Below are 20,058 nucleotides of genomic sequence, written 5' to 3' on the forward strand. Positions count from 1 at the left end.
ATCATGATTTCATGTCATTTTCATGAATACCTAAGACATAGTTTCTTTATTCCCATTTGCCAATACAAATGACTTGTCTGAGATCTGACAGCTAGCAAGTTGGGGAAATAAAGCTTGAGTTTCAATCCCGTGAACATACTTCTTTCTTTAGTTATCTGTTTGTTTAACCAATATTGAGTGCCCACTCTGTGCCAGCCACTGTTTCAGTGCTGGGCACATACAGATATATAGGACTTGCTGCATCTTCCTGTGGAGCTCCCTGTCTAAAAGCAAAGGATGGGCCAGCCACCAGCTGCTGCAATGCCATCTGCTCAGAGCTGCAGCTGGCAGACAGGAGCACAGTGACAACATCCCTGCTCTCCCAATTCACAGGGTTGGTGAGGACAACAGACAACAGAAGAAGGAGCTCTTTTCTCTCTGGGTTAGGTCTTCTTATCTGGACCCACTGTATTGTCTACTTGTATTATATTACCTACTTGTCTAGACCCATTGTATTGTCTGGAAAAACAAAGATATTGAAATGACTGACATTTGTGGCCTTCCTTAAGTCAAAATTTTCTGTTTCGATAAAAAGTTACCTGCCTAATACAATCCTTTTTTTTTTTTTTTTTTAAGAATTTCTGAAAAGTTTGAGCAGAGATATCTTACGTATTGAAATGTAGGCCGTGTGCCTTGGCTCACACCTCTAATCGCAACCCTTTGGAGGCCAGGGCACGTTGATTACTTGGTCTCAGGAGTTCGAGACCAGCCTAGGCAACACTGCAAAACCCATCTCTACCAAAAATACAAAAAAATTGGCCAGGCATGGTGGCACATACCTGTAATCCCAGCCATTGGGGAGGCTGAGGTGGGAAGATTGCTTGAGCCAAGGAGGTGTAGACTGCAGTGAGCCGAGATCGAACCACTGCACTCAAGCCTGGGCAACAGAAGGAGACTGTCTTAAAAAAAAAAAAAAAAAAAGTGTAGTGTAGGGGGCTGTATTGTTGCCTAAAGCGAAGTTTCCAGCCTCACTCACATCATGATGCACATCGATGATGATGACATTGGTGGCGACGCTTGAGTGAGGGACTAGGCTCCACGTCCCCTGAGTACTTAAGGACTCAGGAGATCAATATCTTGGAACATCAGTCGCTCATTTGAGCTGCATCCTCGTGGCTGCTGGACCCCAGTTGGAGAATATTGGGTTTAAGGATGATGGGGGAAGAAACACTGTCCTAAGGGATGGCATAACCAGGTGGTTGAGAGCAGTTTCAAGTCTAGAAAACAATAACACCTCCACTTCTTACTGTTGTGTGAACTGAAACAGGTTATTAACCTCCCTGGTGTTCCATTTCATCTCTAAAGAGAAAGTGGTGGTTTGTCTCTCACAGCCGTTGTGAGAACAGAATGAGTTGAGTCAGCAAGGCTGGTGCATAGTAAGTGCTCAGTAAATGGTGGTTTTCTTCACCGTTCTTTTCTCCCCGATACAAACAGGACCAGGTATTTTCTTGGACCACTTTGAGGCTTTCGTTTTATTTTAGCTTGTAACAGTATTTTTACGTTTGAGCATTCGATCGTCTTCTGATTTTCTAAAAATTAAATAACTCAAAAAGGAGAAACTATTCTGGCACATACCGAGGATGAACTACAATTAGAAATTTCAAGTTTTTCAATTCAATAGCCTTTACCAACTTACTTCCCATTGCGCAGAGGTTCCAAGTGTGGAAGATTTATTTAAACTGAGAAGTGCTCAATGGCCTATGCTATCATTGCTTCTGTGCACATAATCCACGGCTCGTGTAGTGTGAACAGGCTGAAGAAAACTCGAGTTTAATGACCAAGTTTTATGGTGATATATCTTTTGCTTCTCAAATATAGAATATTTTTATTTTAATTTTTCTGAATTCACCATTATTATAAAATTGCTACATGAACATGATTTAAGAAGTTAAATACTGCTGGGAGGATGAAAGGAAAAAAGTTACAAAGTTACACCTTGCTTCACCTGTCCCCCAACTTTTAGACTTGCATGTATTTGAACTATCCCCTTTTTTTGTGTTTCCACTGGTATTGACTATTATATGTCTAAGCAACTTACTTACACTACCATTTATTGAATTTGTTTCCATTTTAGACATTTTTTAACTTCTCTTTTGGTCAATGAGGCTTTGACTCTCATTTATATACATTTTCTTTTTTTAATCTTCCAAATTGTCACAGTATTTGGTTAAATCAAGTCAGGGGGTTGACAAAAATACAATGAGTAGAAAAATAGGTGCTGTTCATTTCTATTTCAAATTATATATTATAATTTATTTATGTTTTCCTTTAAGTTCTGGGGTACATGTGCTGAACATGAACATTACATAGGTATACCTGTGCCATGGTGGTTTGCTAAACATATCAACCTGTCATCTAGGTTTTAGCCTCTGCATGCGTTAGATATTTGTCCTAATGCTATCTCTCCCCTTTCCCTACTGGACTCCTGAGAAGCCCTGACATGTGATGTTCCCCTCCCTGTGTCCATGGGTTCTCATTGTTCAGCTCCCACTTATGAGTGAAAACATACAGCATTTAGTTTTCTGTTCCTGTGTTAGTTTGCTGAGGATGATGGTTTCCAGCTTCATCCATGTCCCTGCAAAGGACATGAACTCATTCTTTTTTATGGCTGCATAGCATTCCACGGTGTATATGTGCCACATTTTCTTTACGCAGTCTATCATTGATGGGCATTTGGGTTGGTTCCAAGTCTTTGCTATCATAAGTAGTGCTGCAATAAACATACATGTGTATATGTCTTTATAGTAGAATGATTTATAATCCTTTGGGTATAAGTTATTTTTATTTAAGGGTTTTCTATATATTTATCACCAATTCTTCAGAAATACTTCAACAACTTTTTTTTTAATTTAAATAACCTATGATTTTCTTTTTCTGTATGGTTGCCCTTCTTTAGAGCTCTCTGTTTTCCTGATTCAGTGTAAGTAATTACATTCCCATGACCTTAAATCTTCTTCTTTTCCCACTTCTTGGGGAGATATCTTATTTACTGAATAATACACATGATTCATTATTTAGTTTTCTATTTTTCTGAAGTACACCCTCTAATTGCTAGAGGATTCTTACAGTTATTAAATAGCTTGCTGATAAATTTATTTTAATTATATTCTTATATCTGACTGAAAGTTTGTCTGACACTAGACTTCCAGGTTGAAAATCATGTTTCTTCAGATGTTTGAAAACATTTCTCTATTAATTTTTAGAGTTCATTATTGCTGCTGAAAATCCAATTTCATTCTCCTTCCTGGTCCTCAGTAGGTGCTATGGTTTGAATGTATCACCTTCAAAATTCTGGTGTTGCCAATGTGATAATATTAAGAGTCAGGGCCTATAAGAGATAATTAGGCAGCAAGGGCTCCTCTCTCATGAATGAGATTAGATGCTTTTATAAAAGAGTCTGATGAAGATAGTTGAGCCATTTTTGCCCTTCTGCCTTTTCCCATATGAAGACACAGTATCCCTTCCTGCCAGAAGATGCAATGTTCGAGGCACCATTTTGAAAGCACAGACTAGGTCCTCACCAGATGAGGAATCTGCTGGTGTCTTGGTCTAGAATTTCCCAGCCTCAAGAACTGTGAGAAATAAACGTTTGTACATCACCAGTTACCCAGTTTTGAGTAGTTTGTTATAGCAGCACAAAATGGACTTAGACAGTAGATGACTTGTTTTTTATTGTCTATGGAAGCTTTTAAGAATCTTCTTTTTACTCTCAATGACATTCACATGAATATTTCTTTACCTATTGAGTTGGACTCTCTGGGCCCACAGTCTGGGGACTTCTATTTTTCATTTTTTTTTTTTGGACGATATATTCTATTCACTTCTTTTTATTTTAGTTGTTTCCATTGACAAAAAAAATCAAGTAAAGACATTGATTGTATTCACATTATAGCAATAGGAAGAGTACCCTAGATCCCAAGATCAGAGAATCGTGGCAGGGTGTTCTTGACTTCTCCTTACATAGTGAGGAATAGACAAGTTGTAGATGAGCTGATTTACAGCTGGCACTGTTTGTGCAATCAACAGAAGTCTCAGTTGAACTAGAAATATTTATCTCTGTGTTTAGCTAGTTGCAGAAAAACAAACTTGTACTCTCTGTTACACACCTATTTGTTGGATGTTAGAGCTTCTCAAATGATCTCACTTTCTTCTTTCCTATGGTAACTTTCCAAATTTGCTTTTGAGTACAAATTTTGCAAAAAAAAAAAAAATGGAATCTTATTTTTAATTTTTTTCACTGAAGTAATCATAATTTTAATTTACTGATTTTTTATATTTTTCTCCAGTTACACCTTTTTAATCCTATCCTGTACTTATTTCACCAATTCAGCCTTTTCTTTTATATCTCTAAATATATTATAATTTTATTTGAAGTTTTCACTTGTGTTCCTTTAGCGTTCCCGTCCCTTTCCTCTCTGTCTTGCCTCTTTTCCTGTCCCCTAACCTTTCTCCTCAAATTGAAGATATTCTTTCATTAAATGCTACTTCATATTTAAATATGAGTCAGTAAAAAGCAAATTGGAGATTCTCTTGGTGGAGGGATAGCAAGTGGGGAAGAGTCGGTGTCAATGTCTCTGCTTCACTTTAGAGAAATGAGACGACAAAAAGGGTTTTTGTTTTGTTTTGCTTTGTGTCTGTTTTTCACCCATGCCTCTAACCCAATTGGAGAACCCCCACATGTCTTTATCTGTGTGTTAGATCCCTGAACTCTCTCCTTTACGTTTTCCGGAGACGCATTACCTTATTCCTTGCATTTAGGAGCAGGGAAAGTAAGGACGCTGGGAGCACAACCGTTACTGTACCAAATGCAGACATTCGCTTCATCTCCCTATATTGTTGGTCCCACATGTGACCTCCATCCTCCCCTGTGCCTGGTATACTCAAGTCTAGAACCTCTCAGGTTCAGCTTCTTAGCGTATAAACCTGTGGTCTCCTGGGATTGGAGGAATGGAGGGAGAAGAGAATAGGAATGAAATAATGTCTGACCACAGGAATACAGAAGACAGAGCGGGTATGAAGAAAAACTACTCTGCACACAGTAGTTTCATTTGCATCCCTCCTTCACTGACACCTCTCTAGGTGCCATGAACTATGAGTCTTTCCTGGGATCCTAGGGAACATCCTCTGTTTCTCCTTGACATATCCTTCTCCAGGTTTAGAGGGAATAATGATCCCTGCTCTGCTATGCCAGTTATTACTCCTTCATCCACTTTCAAATTTCCAAAAGTTCATAGAAATCCCTCGTCTGCTCTTGTCTCCTCATTTTTCTCCTGTAATGTTGCTCTTTTAACTACTAAAAATTTCCTTTAATTTTATTTTAATAGAGTTTGGGGAAAGAGAAAAAATAAATGAGTATAGTCTTTCCATTCTCTTATAACTGGATTCAAACATGACATTTATTATCTACTTATTTTTGCTTTTTCATTTTTAAAGACACATTTAGTAGTCATTGAGTGACTACTGTAATAATGAAATTATAAGAACAACATTAATAACTTTCATTCTTAAAGTAATATAGTATTTTAGAATTTTAAAAGCTCTTGGCATTTAATCCTCTATGTGGAGTGGCTATTTTATCCTTATAGTACATGAGATAATTGAGGTTAATAGAGTTTAAATAATATGTGTATGGCTGCATAATTAGTTGATAAAGGGCCTAAAACTGGAACTCAAAATTCCGACCATACTCCGGTACTATTTTTAAGACATTGTTAAAGCATTTTGCTAAATACTTGGATGAAGTGTAAGTATAAAAAAGTGCAAACAAGAAGACCTGAATTTTACCCTCAAAGGCTCTTAATGTAAGAAGAAAGTATAGTAGCCCCTAATCTACAATTTCACTTTCAGTGGTTTCAGTTACCCATGGTCAACCATGGTCTTAAAATAGCTGAGTACAGTATAGTAAGATACGCTGATAGTACTATATATGATATTTTTACTTTAATGTAAAAAATAATAAAACAAACCCTTCAACATTAATAGGCTGTGCTTCTAAGATGCTTAGAGATTGAAAGAGAAGGAAGATTGGTCTAATTAGAAAGATCCAATAAAAAAAAAGTGAGTGTTTGATCTTCAACCATAAAGGATGGGTACGATTTCTATAAGCAGATAGAAGAAAGGATTTTCCTGGATGGGAAAAGAAAATACACAAGTAACTGTTGGGGGCAATCCCCAGCATATTACTTGAACAAGTGAGTTGGTTGCCTGTTGCAGGATGAGTGGACAAATGGGATTAGAAAAGGAATTTAGAGAAATATAATGGAAATCATGACTGTCTTGCTAATAAATTTAGAATTATTTGATTTCATAAAAAGGAAGTAAATGAAGTGACATAAAAATATCATTGCTTTTTCTGTTTTTCTAGCCATTATTTTTTCCTAAACTTCACACTTTCTAAATGCAAATTTAATCTTAACGAGAAAGAACGAGCATTCTTGTCTATGAAGTTGCTTTCCTGTACTTAGAGTTGTGAGAAATGTGAATAGACTGAGAAGTTAGGCGTGGAAGAGGCTTTAACTAAGTCTATCACCTTCCCTCACATACACAGATTTCACAGATAAGGAAACTGAGGCTCAGGAAGACTGTAAGCTGTGACTGCTTCCGTATTTATCACAATATGTAATTCTCATTTCTGCCCACACAACCACAATAATAACACATTTTATAATACAATATAATCCTTACTTTCTAACCATTAGGGTTAGGTTTCTGAAAAATGTCATGGAAGAATGGCTTATATTTTAAGAATTTAAGACATAAAAAATAAAGACTTAGTAGCAAGGTGATCAGGAGTAAAACTGGGAAAAACTTAATTTTTATGTTTACAAAAATATAACAGTAAAGACAGAACACTCAATATAGATAGCGCTAACTGTGTTTTATGCATGCTAAATTAGAATGGCCTCTGTGCAATTCATTTTCATTTACTATCTCTTAGAAGTGTTAGGGTTTCAGCTCCCTGCAGCCTCTGGCATAGCCTTGTGCCTTTGTTTTGTGGGCATGATGAAGGGCAAGAGGCATCTGTTTTTGTGTCTTTCCTTCACATAATGGTAATGTCTTTCTGTTTTTATGATTAGAATATTTCAAAATTTCTAAAACACCTAGGAACTGTGAATTTTGGGGATGGAAGAAGTTCTGGATGACTGGTAAGTAGCTGAGCATACTTCAGATACAAAGGTTGTATTCTGAACTTGGCTACTGAGAAGTTCTGGTCAAAGCTTTTATACTTAGCCTTAGGGCTATCTCTCCCAGCACACAGAGGCTTCTACTTTTTGTTTGTTTGTTTGTTTTTTAATCTTGCCCAAGGCTTTATTTAAAAAATAAAAATAATAAAAAGAAAAACACTTTGGTTCTAGCTCTGTATTGATGCTTTTGAGATTTCCAATCCTTGTTTTCCTCTCTTCTGATTACCCTTGAGAGTAGGTTAACTAAATTTCCAAGTACTCAACTTAAACTTGTATAGTTGTAAAGGTATACAAAAGCAAATTCTTTACAGAAAATCTTCATGGAAGGAAAGTTGCTACTGGAATGGATATTCCAATCATAACTCCCCAAATCCTAGCAACTCAAATATTTCTGAGGCACTGGAATAAGAGCCCCAATGCATTATTTATTTGAAAAACATACACTCCACCCTTTTCAGCAGATTGAGATCAAGCTTTGAAGACAAAAACCTTGGAAATTATTTCAATTTCCATAAGCGAGGAGCTCATCCAGGTTGAAGACACAAGTTTGGTACAGAAAAGACACTTGAGGTCAGGGGAACGTGGCCACACAACTGATCTCAGTAAGGTTGATCTTTAGCTTAGTTTGCTTAGGAACCTAGCTGTACCACTGACCCAGGGGGGAAATATTGTGTCTCTAGAGTCTCTGTAGAAAGAGCATATTGTAGGCAGTCGGTAAGGATGCGCTGCTCAGGAGATAACAGGACACCTTTTTTGACTGATTACGAAGAAAGGAGCAGCAGCCATAAATTGCATTACCTGCTGAAGAGTTAGCTGAGAAAGACAAACCCTGGGAATTTTGAGGGGAAGAAAGTTAATAGGTAATTTAGGGACATGTAACTCCTTATTTACACCCTCCCCGCAACACATCCGTTTTTGAGTCAGTAAAAAATAATTTGAACACGATCATCAGTGTTAAGAGTTTTGGAAGCTCTTTCAAATTTGCAGTCTCACTGAACCAAATCACAGATTTTCTTAGTAAGACAGAGTCAGTATTACTAATCCCTTTAGGTAGAAGGAGTAATTAGAGCTCAAAAAAGGAATGGAACACATTCAGGTACATATACACAGTGTGAACATACACGTGTGCACATGAGCACATCTGCACACAGTCAGTTCTGTATTCTGCCAACTCAGCAGTAAAATATGGCCATGGCGTAAGCCATCAGCCCACAGTCCAGAGCAAGCCACAGGCTGGTGCCCAGTTTCCTGAGATGCCTTTGCATAATGTGAGACAGAGGGTCTAAACAAGGTACAAGCCAGGATTTTGAGAAAAAGCAAGAAGTCTTTTCTTTTACCACAGTTAATTTTTAAATTTTTACTTGTACTTTTATTGAGTTATAATTTACATAGAGTGAAAGGCACCGAACTTAAAAACATAGTCCCGTCATTTTTGACAAATTAATTTGTATGCATAACCTCCAGCCCTATCAAGACACAGGACATTTCTATCAAACCAGAAAGTTTCCTTGTGTCCCTTCCCACCTCTAGTGAATTTCCTTTTAATGACTTGGTACTTTTAAACAGCCAAGATAATGACTTTTATTATTGTTCATAGCAGGTAGAGGACTCCAAGAAATTCATCATCAGTTTGTATAAGTAAACTGTAAACCATCCCCAAATCTTTTTCTCTTTGCTACGTTTACCAGAACCTATTTATTCTAAAGATATTAAACCATTTTCCATAATCATTTTTTTACTCGGCTAAGTATAATGTCTGAATTGAAAATATATAGTATGATTTCATAGGAGAGACACTCGTACATGCTGATTAGATAAACATGCTATTTATGTAAAGAGCCGTCTTATCCACCCTTAACATTGACTCTTACTTTGTAAATATATAATGCATTATATGTTGTGTTTCTATGCCACTGATGGCTTTGTTAAATTTTTTTTAAATGTTATTAATTTGATTTGGGATTAACTCTTCATTGCTCGATTTTCTCAATGGTGTTTTTAGAAAACTTCTAGCAGAGGCCAGGCACGGTGGCTCAAGTCTGTAATCCCAGCACTTTGGGAGGCGAGGTGGGTGGATCACGAGGTCAAGAGATCGAGATCATGGTGAAACCTCATCTCTACTAAAAAATACAAAAATTTGCTGGGCGTCGTGGCACGCACCTGTGGTCCCAGCTACTCAGGAGGCTGAGGCAGGAGAATTGCTTGAACCTGGGAAGTGGAGGTTGCAGTGAGCTGAGATTGCACCACTGCACTCCAGCCTGGCACCTGGCAACAGAGTGAGACTCTGTCTCAAAAAAAAAAAAAAAAAAAAAAGAAAGAGAGAAAGAAAACTTCTAGCCAAAAAGGTAGATAAATGTATTCTTTGACCAATAATTGACTACCATTTTGAGATAGGTTTTCTTCATAGGAAAAAACTCCTTAAGAAATAGAATCAGTGACATGTACCCCAAAACATAAAATGCAATAATAAAAAAAAGAAATAGAATCAGTGAATGCACTCTTACTGAAAATTGTTTCTTAAGCATGACTCTTGAGCATTAATGCAGATAAAAGCATAGATTTTTGAAAGATCTTTGATCAGATCAACTAAATTCTGAAATATTCAGTTTCATTTTCTTTCTTTAGCTTTAATTTCATTACAGATGTCTTAGAAATGTGTGATTAAGTAAATGAAAAAGTATATCATTAAGTAAAAATCCCTCACCTCAACCAGAAGTGAAGAGTATGTATCACCAGCCAGAGGTTATAATCACCACCTCCAAAGGCAATGAGCCTCACTGAACTATAAGCCATTCCAGCAATTATGGCTGTTTCATTCACTGTTGTGCTCTCAGAACCTAAGTTCAGTACTTGGCAGATACAGGCTAAACATATGTCGAAGAAATAACAAAATAAGTGGGGGCAAAAATGGTCCTTGTCTATCCTTAGTCCATTCAAGTTGCTATAACAGAAATACCATATACTGGGTAGCTTAAACAACAAGCACATAGCAAACATTTATTCATTACAGTTCTGGAGGCTGAGAAGTGTAAGATCAAGGCACTAGATATTCAGTTTCTGGTAAGGGCCAACTTCCTGGTTCATTGATGCCAGTCTTCTCTCTGTGTTCTCTTGTAGCAGAAGAAATGAGGAAACTCTCTGGGTCTCTTTTGTAAGGGCACCAATCGAATTTATGCAGTCTCCACTCTCATGACCTAATCACCACCCAAAGGTCTCAGCTTCTTATACTGTCACATTGGGGGTTAGGATTTTAACATGTAAACTTTGGAGCATATAACACCAGTCTATAACATCATACAACATTATTTAGTATACCTGCCACATAAAAGCTACTCAATACCTTACTGAATAGAATTATCCACACTTATATGGTCAGGGGCCGAGAAGGCATGGAAATTGTATCTGAAGCCACATCTCAGAAATCATTTTGTTCAAGGCAGTGATTTAGTGCTTTGCAGGTCAGTTAACACAGTCCGTATGTGCTATGACATATGCTGGATTTGGAAGCTTACTCTATCACCTCTAATCATGTGACCAGGGGCAAGTCTTTTCAGCCTTCGGAGACTCATACAATGTAATCTGTAAAATGGGATTAAATTAACTCACCGAGACATGGAGATTAAAAGGGAACTTCCATGGGAAAGTTTCTGCACAATGCTTGGCACACAGTGGTTGGGACACTGTCTTCCTCCCTTCTTCTGAAAGAGTAGTTCGCCTTAAAATATGGAATACTCCTGAGATTGTGAAAAAAAAAAAAAGTGAGGCTGAATTTAGCTCCTTTCACCTTGATTTATTTTCTGTCTATGACTTCTAGTTCTATTTTCTTACAGACAAATGTGAGTTATTACTCCTATTAGCACTGCTGAGCTGTTGCCACCATGGGAGGGCAAGCTGGACTCACTCTGAATGTGTTGTTAAAAGCTCTGCCAGCACATGGGGAGAAATGCCAGATGTAGGTGACAGGGGGATGGAGGCAGCAAACCACATTGCTATGTGTGTACCTATGCAACAATCCTACATGATCTGCACATATGCCCCAGAATCTAAAGTACAATTAAAAAAAAAAAGTGTTCAATGGTAGGCTTAAAAAAAAAGCTCTTCCAGCTGAGTTCATCCCGGGTTTCCTTCACAAACTATGCAGTTTCTGACTACGGGAGCTCAGAAGCACAGCATTCATCTCAAGCCCTAGCCTGAAGTTTTGGTCATGCCAACATGAGATTTGGCAAGACCACCACTAAATAAAAGATTAAGCTGAAATAATATGCAGTTATCCAACCTAAGCCACTGACTAAGAGAAGAGTCCATCTCTGATAAAGAACTGGCTATTTTATAATCAGCAAAGGTACCTTAACCATGTTCATTCTGAAAATATCCTTCAGGTACTGGTAAGTCAAAAGGAATACCATTTTTTAAAATGTATATTCTTGGATAAAGGAATTTATTACATTTGTATACTATGAGTGAAGAGTAATTTACTCACAATTTAGTAAGGACTTTGTGGAAAGTACAGTAACATGTATGAGCAGTTTTAGTTATATATTATGTGTTGAGTTCTCAAGTATTCCACCGGTGTTTTGACATATGCCTGTTTGGGGTTAGCAATGTACTCTTCTGGTTAAACATCACATGAGGATTACATATTTATCCCCCAAACAGACTCCTCTAGTGTATGTAAATATGACTGGTCACCTTTCTCTCTTGAGCTAAATGTTACAGTTCTGGCTTCTCTCATTTGCTTTTTAGCTGCTTCCCCGTCTTAGCCTTGCCACGGGGCCAGTCTTCTGGTTGGTAGGTTTCATAAATCCTAAAAGATCTAGTTCAGAAACAGCTCTAATAAACCAAGCATGGATAATTTCATTCCTTTCTTCTGAGGTTGCAGAATTTGGATCCATTTTTTCAGCAGCTGTCACAACTGTTGTAAAAGGCTCTGATCAGTCCGCAAGGTTGATTAGCCTGCTACACTCTAGGTGCCGTTTCCATGCTACACAGATGTCTGGGGCGATATTTGGAATGCAACCTTCTTCACTTTTTAGTGCTTCATCCTCTAGGTAATAGGATTGTTGTGTGCAGTATGGAGGGCAATTCTCAGAGCAGCATTTGAATGCTCACGAAGGGCATGGGCAGTGCTGAAATACACTGCCTTATGGAGAGGCTGTGTCTCAGGAGGTAGAAGGTATTCTTTCACTAGACAGTCCATGAAGTTCACGTTTTCTCTGAGTACTTCCAATCTGGCTTCCTTCTTACTTCTTCTTAACTCCTTCATTTCTAGTAAGGACTTCTGAAGATGATAGAGGTCTGGCTTCTGAAGCCCCTTTGGCTGGGACCCAGAATCGTCTTCTTCCTCTTTGGTTCCATCAAGGCCCTGAAACCGGGCCAGGAACTCCTCTATTCTCTTATCTGTGCTGCCACGGTGCTTTTCACAAGAGGAGTTAAAAACTTTGAAACATTTCTCAAGTATGGTCGTCCATTCATCCTTTGCCACATCCTCAGCAGCTGCAAGACTGATGCATACTCCTCTGACTCCCATATGTTCTTTTCTAAACATGTGCAGTACAGCTCTCTGATCTGTCGACCTAGTGGACGCTTGGGACGAGAAGAGGTGAACTTATGAAGACATCTCAAGATCAGGAAGTAATTCGTATGATAAACATGCAGGTGTTCTAGTAATAACTGTTGTTTCCTCCTTCAAGCATCTCTCATTAGTCAAGAGCACAACTTGCTTTTCTGAAGCTTGCTTTTCCATGTACCTCCTAAAACATGGAAGATGGCAGATGTTTTCACACTGATCAATTGATTTAAAAAAATTATTCTTTTTGGGCTTCTGGAAGATTATAGTACAGGACACTTAAGGGCTGGGAATAGAAATGTACCAGTAGAGAAAGCTGAAGTCCTTTAATAAAGTTTTAAATTGAGAAATCATGATACAAGAAGATGTTGGTCAGAACCTATAATACTTTTTCATTTATTTTAAAGGGAAACTGAGGTGTAAGAAGTAGCTTATCAAGTACCATAGTCAGGTGCTCCTTGCAAGACTGGAACAGTTCTATGCATAGTGGAGATGATACTGCATGAGGAAGCAATGAGTGGATGACAATAGGAGATACAGCGATTACAAAAATGAGTATTAATGGAAATTCATGCAGATGTTGACTGCTGATAATTATCAAGCCTTGCAGTAATTTTGTGGCAAAGCTTTCCATATCCTTTAAGATAACCACACAGAAGGAGACTGCCACTGGCTAGAAGTCGTTTTGTTTTTGCTTGGTATGTTTGCGTCTGTCTTCTGTGTGACAGTCATATACCAACTGGAAAGTGAACCCATTGAATAACGTGCCTTTCTCTGGGTGACCTACATACTTTCCCCGCTTTGGATTCTGTATCTCCACAACAGTGCATCAACTGTGAGACCAAATTTTGCAAAAAAATGTTTCATATCTGCACAATCTTTAGCTTGCAATAAGGCTACATATGGTGTGACATTATTCTGTAGGGCCTCTGTTAGACTTCTGAATGTTAAATCATGATCTGTGATATTCACACCGAGAACGAAAGCCACACTTGGAATTTCTCTGGGTTATATTTGACAGCCCAAGTCTCTTGAATTCCTCTGGAATCCCGAATGAGATTTTGCAGAAATTCAATTAGATTGTCAAACAAGATTTTATTTAATTCCTCTTGTAGTCACTCATTTTCAGATTTCATCTGCTGCCATATCAACTGATAAGTTTCAAATTGAAGCTTACTGTTATCGGACCCATTTTTCCCTTTGTTAAAATAGTTCTCTATTGGCACAGAGATCTTTCTCTTTTTGGAGTTTGGCTTAAAAACAAAGTAGCCTTAGACACCGAGGAGGTGGCCATGGTCTTACTGGCTCTGAGGATTCCAGATGCACCAGGAACACCTTTTGACTGTGATCCTGAGTGGAGAGTGGAAGAGTGTAAGTTAAAGAGAGTACTACACTTTCAGAACATTAGTGGATTTATTGTCCTTTTGCAATTAGACTTATTTCAGGGACATATCAGGTGTTCTCCTGATAGTACTTTATAGGATGCTTTAAGTACATAGATGAGGGCACTAGCATTTTGAGCTGCATAGGCTGGTCTTACTGACCTCTTTTTGCCCAGAATCTTCTATCACATCCTTCCGTGACCCACTTCCCAGCTATGCTAGTGCATACCTGATGGCCTAGAATACAAGCCTGTCTAACACATATACCCTCAGCTCATATACACCCTTTTTCTTTGTTCTTCTCACCTTTGCTTGTACTAGTTCATAATTTAGAACATTCTCACCATCTTCCTTTCCAAGGGATATCTGTCACTTCCTTTGTGGCTCTTGGCTCTTCCTCTAAACTCCCGTAAGATACTCAGCTTATAGCTTCATAATAGCTTTAGCTTATTCTGTCTTCTAATGTAGAGTTTTTACACAATGGATAAGGAAATGAATCGTAATAGATATTCAACAAATATTTGTGAAATACATGAGAGAGATGTTTTTTAAGTTATGTACCAATCCAGGACATAAATTAGCATAATTTGCATGTGCTGGGAGGAGGAAAAGACAGTAAAGATACAGCTGAGGTGAGAAGATTGGCTACATACGTCTCTCTAACTTGATGGGGTGGACACTGGCAGAGTAGTTTCTCTTCTTTGAAGTTTTTTTATGTTTTGTTGTTTTGTTTTGTTTTTGAGACAGAGTTGCTCTGTCACCCAGGCTGGAGTCAGTGGTTCAATGTTGGCTCACAGCAACCTCCACTTCCTAGGTTCAAGGAATTCTGCCACAGTCTCCGGAGTAGCTGGGATTACAGGCACCTGCCACCATACCTGGCTAATTTTTGCACTTTTAGTAGAGACGGATTTTCACCATGTTGGTCAGGCTGGTCTTGAACTCCTGATCTCGGGTGATGCACCCACCTCGGCCTCCCAATGTGCTGGGCTTACAGCTGTAAGCCACCTCACTTGGCCCTGAAGTTTTAACAATAATGAAAATCGAGATCGACACTGACATTGTACTAAATATCACCTATGAAGCTCTTAGGAAATAGCAGTCACATTGCCAGTTACTTTATCTCATTCTATGCTCCTACTTAAATTGTAAATAGTAATTCACATGCATTTGCCTAGTGTTTTATGATTTCCTAAGTGCAGATGTGTCTATGACCACGGAAGGTAGTATTGTGTAATGGTTAATTGCACAGACTTCAGTATTTGCTTGAATTCTAATCCTGGCTGTATCATTTATTGACTTTTAACCTTGGACAAGTCTATTAACTTCTCTGAAACTCTGTTTCCTTGACCACAAAATGCAGATAGAACATTTCTTATAGGGCTATTGTGTTTATGAGTGGGTCTCTAATACACACTACATGTGTTGCATTTATTTTTTATTCAGATGAAGCACTCAGAAATGTTAACAATAATGTGGATAATGATCTTTTTTGAATTTTACATACACGCCTGTGAAACAGGAAGGGGAGATTTTCTTATCCTCCACTTTGTGGGTAGAAAAATGGAGGCAGTTATCATTAAAATTCTGGTACTTAAGTAACTTTCCCAAGGACCCAATTACAACATGAAGGTAGAACTTTTATCTCAGGTTTTCAGATTCAGAATTCAGCATTTTTTCCACTGTAATAGATTCTCTACAACCTAAAATAATGTCTCATTGTTTTTGGTTTACTGCTCTTCATAGACTTGGCTCAGATTTGTGAAAGGCAAGTCTGAGCGAAGGGAGAGATTTGTGTTTAAATGAAATGCAAGTATGAAAAAAATTGAATTTAACCATTCATCCCTACTGAGCATGTTCGAAGAGAAGCAATTTTCCTGTTCTCTGCAAACCATTCCCAGTTACCATGAACAGTGGATGAAAAAAAAAAAATGTTGGTTCCACTGCTTTATTAAGCATCTTTTGAAAGGATATCAAAAGAACTTCATTTATAAAATCTTGTTAAGGTATGAAAACATTACCAACTACAAAGATAAATGGTTGAAATGAAATGGAAACTGATCTTTTTTGACAAGAATTTCTGGTTTGATAACCGTGGCTGTTTTCCCTTAAACGTACCTTCTGAGGATTTGGCATTAATCAAACCGTATTTTAAATAGACTGTTACATTAAGGAATACACATTTGTCCTCAGAGATAATGCTGACTCTTTTTTATTCTTTATCAAAGCACATTTTAATTGACTGGCAAATTAAGAAATACATTCTCTGCATATAATATGAAGAAATATGTTCGCAAAAATAATAAAAAGAGGTTTATACCAAACGCATATAGTTTGATCTAGTTGCAGAGCTATACAACTTGGCTCTGTTTGAGACTACATCTAGTTTAATGTAACTTTGGTCATTTTTAGTAACTACATAGCACTGTAGAGAAGACATTAGGATTTTATACATAAACGCATATACAAACACACATCGTGTATATACAGATACATATACATATATATTTGAAGAGAAGCAATTTTCAAATATATGTATTGCAACAATGTTTTCCCTCTTGAGCTGGAACATTAGATTGTATCTGTATGTTAAAGCATGAGGTGAAATTAGCTCCTGTCTGCTAACCTTCCTCAATCTGTTAAGCCCTATTGATCTCAGAGAGGTGATGGAGAAAAGAGAAGTCATTCCTCATTCCAAGACTTCTACTGAACAGACTCCATATCCAGGGCATGGTACTATATATCATAATTTTATTTTTTGTAAAAGAGAGAAATGGCAGAAATAAAACTTTTCTCTTTAGAATTTCTGATCTTTAAATGCAATCAGTTGTATTAAAATTTAAATAAAAATGGTAGCATCAATAATTTATATTTGTCTCTGGCTTTACCATTTTCAAAGTGTATTTATAGCCACTGGTTCAAGTGATCCTCACACCAACACTGTTAAGTGGGATTTAAGTCAACATTATTCTGCTAAGATATGACTAATGAAGTAGATACTATTATTAGTTCCATTTTACATATAACATTTTTTAAAATGAGTTTCTGAGAGGTCAGATGATGTGCCCAAAGTTATGCTAATAAGTGGTACAGCTTAAATGTGAATCAATTCAGCTTGAATCAGAGCATGGTATTGACTTCACTGGGCAACGAGATTGTTAAATCCCACTGGACTCGTTGGCAGGGAAAGCCTAGAAGTCAGCAAAAGTCTTTTCTCTTACAAGTCAAAATGGCATAGCCAGATTTTGACACTTTTCAAATTAAATGTTTTTCCATGTTACCATCGCTTATTGTTCATTTCTTTACCACACGGTACCCCGTATAGAGTAGCATACGGTATACTTAGTTAACTATCCATCTCTCTCCTTGAAATTTGAGTTACACACACAATTCAGGGCAAGGGCCCAGCAGTTTATCGTGTGTTTGCATTACAAGATTTTATATAGTAATTTCTGATTGCCTTTCCAGCTTTAAGATGCCATCCAGCCGGAAGCCGAATGTTCATCTATCTTCAGTAGACAGTTTATAACCTGAACCCCTACAGGCATTAGTCCTTGCTCTGACTTGAGCATCGGCTCCCACTCAGAATTCTGAGTTGGATGCCAATTTTTAAAGCTGAGGACTTCTCTTCCTGAGTTTTCCTACCTTTCAGCAGAGGCAGGTATATTAATCTGTTCTCATGGTGCTAATAAAGACATACCTGAGATTGGAGAATTTATAAGGGAAAGAGGTTTAATGGATTCCCAGTTCCACATGGCTGGGGAGGCCTCACAATTAGGCAGAAGGTGAATGAGGAGCAAAGTCACATCTTACATGGTAGCAGGCAAGAGCACTTGTGCAGGGGAGCTCTCATTTATAAAACCATCAGATCTCGTGAAATTTATTCACTACCACAAGAACAGAATGGGGGAAAGTGCTCCAGTGGTTCAGTTATCTCCACCTGGCCCCATCTTTGACATGTGGGGATTATTACAATTCAAGATGAGATGTGGGTGGGCACCCAGGCTAACCATATCTCAAGGCAACTTCTCTCTGCCTCCTTATTAACTCTTTTCCATAGCAAGCTGCACCTATTAATCACTTCGAGAATGAACATCTTAACTATTATTCATGTTGCCTTTGGAATTATACAAGTTGGTTATCCTGCAGGTGGCGCTATGGTGGAAGTGTTCTGATAACAGGCAGGTTTGCACGCTACATAATGTTTTAGGTGATGTGAATCTCATGGCTGTTACACAAAGAGGTAAACTCGGATGTCGCTCCTCCCACTATGTGTTCTAGTCATTCAAACTGCAGCCCATTCCTGACATTGGGTACTTGGGCTGTCTCTTCCTGATACATTTATCTCTGTTTTTCATTTGATTCCCTTTTCCTTCTGATCTAATATCTATCTAGTCACAAAATTTACTTTCTCACAGTCCACTGATATATAGAACTTATCTCTAATGCAATTTACATTCACTTTCATTGCTTAACTCTGATTTATTCATCCACTTGCTTACAAATATTCAAATGTTCAAAATGATTTTTTGACTTTTTAAAAAATTAGTAAACTTTATTTTTAGAGAATTTTTTGGTTCACAGCAAAACTGAGAAGGTACAGAGATTTCCCATGTATCACCTAACCCCACTGTACACAGCCCCTTCCTCTATCAAGGAATACATTTGTTACAGTCAATGGACCTATATTGAAACATCGTTACCACCTGAGGTCCATAATTTACATTAGGGTTTACTCCTGGTGGTGTACATTCCATGGGTTTTGACAAATATATGATGACATATGAGCCACGGTAATATTGTATGGAACAGTTTAATTGCCCTAAAAACCCTCTGTGCTCTGCCTGTTCATCCCTCCCTTCCTCTTAATCCCTGGCAGCCACTGATCTTTTTACTGTCTCCAGGGATTCGCCTCTTCCCAAGTGTCATACAGGTAAAATAAAATAGGATGCAGCCTTTTCAGATTGGCTCCTTTCACCTAATAATAGGCATTTAAGGTCCCTTTATGTTTTTTCATGACTTAATAGCTCATTTTTATTAGTGAATTGTGAATGAGTTCCATCATGTGGATCTACCAGATTATGTATTCATTCATCTGCTGAAGGACATCTTGGTTTCTTCCAAATTTGGCAATTATGAGTAAAAACTTAAAAAAAAAAATCAGATAGGGGCGTGACACTCTGCTGGGTACTACTACGTGCACTCTCTTAATAATTCTCAGACTACTCAAGATGGTTAAGTATTTGGAGAAGCTAAGGCTCAGAGAAATTAAGCGGCATGACCCAAATCACCAAGTTGGTGAATATAATTGTCAGGACTCAATGTATTTTAACATAAAACTCCATGTATTTCAACACAAAGTCCGCAATTTCATCAGCCACCTAGGGGAGGTCATGCATACCTCCCTGCCACTCACCCTTGCTAATGGCAGACATTGCTGGTTGACTACAATATACTTTCTTGTGAAGCCTAATTCAATACAAGCTGTAAATATAAATCAATTATCACTGGCATACATGACGAAACCTAACAACTGACTTCTATCCTTGCCATGAAAGAGTGTCACATACCTCCTTAGAGCATAAGCATTCAATCTTTGACCACATTTTGACTGACACCAATGAAGTGTGGGTTTTATTATTAACATAATGGCCTAATTCAGGAAGAGGCTATATATCCTTATGGTCCTTTTAATAATTTTCTGATCCATTGGTAATAATTCCTTAATTCTGTTAAATTATTGAAATTCAGTTCTTGCTAGCCTTCTTCAATCCTACCTTCATGCCTATGCCTAGCTACACAGGCAGAATGTTCTAACATTTGGCTTTTTTAATATGTAAATGCTTCCCACATATGCAAGGAGGAGTCGAGCTTCAGTCGCGCATGCTTG

At 37.8% G+C, this 20,058-nt stretch overlaps 1 protein-coding gene and 1 pseudogene across 3 annotated transcripts in view; one reads left to right on the top strand and one right to left on the bottom strand.

Moving 5' to 3' along the window:
* TENM4 (teneurin transmembrane protein 4) overlaps positions 1 to 20,058 on the top strand; it is a 3,045,593-nt gene that overhangs the window by 1,645,027 nt on the left and 1,380,508 nt on the right. The gene's annotated exons all lie outside the window — the stretch shown is intronic.
* LOC101047920 (origin recognition complex subunit 3 pseudogene) lies at positions 11,963 to 14,054 on the bottom strand (annotated as a pseudogene).

The sequence above is a fragment of the Saimiri boliviensis genome, chromosome 6, assembly GCF_048565385.1.
Source record: "Saimiri boliviensis isolate mSaiBol1 chromosome 6, mSaiBol1.pri, whole genome shotgun sequence".
Classification (NCBI taxonomy): domain Eukaryota; kingdom Metazoa; phylum Chordata; class Mammalia; order Primates; family Cebidae; genus Saimiri; species Saimiri boliviensis.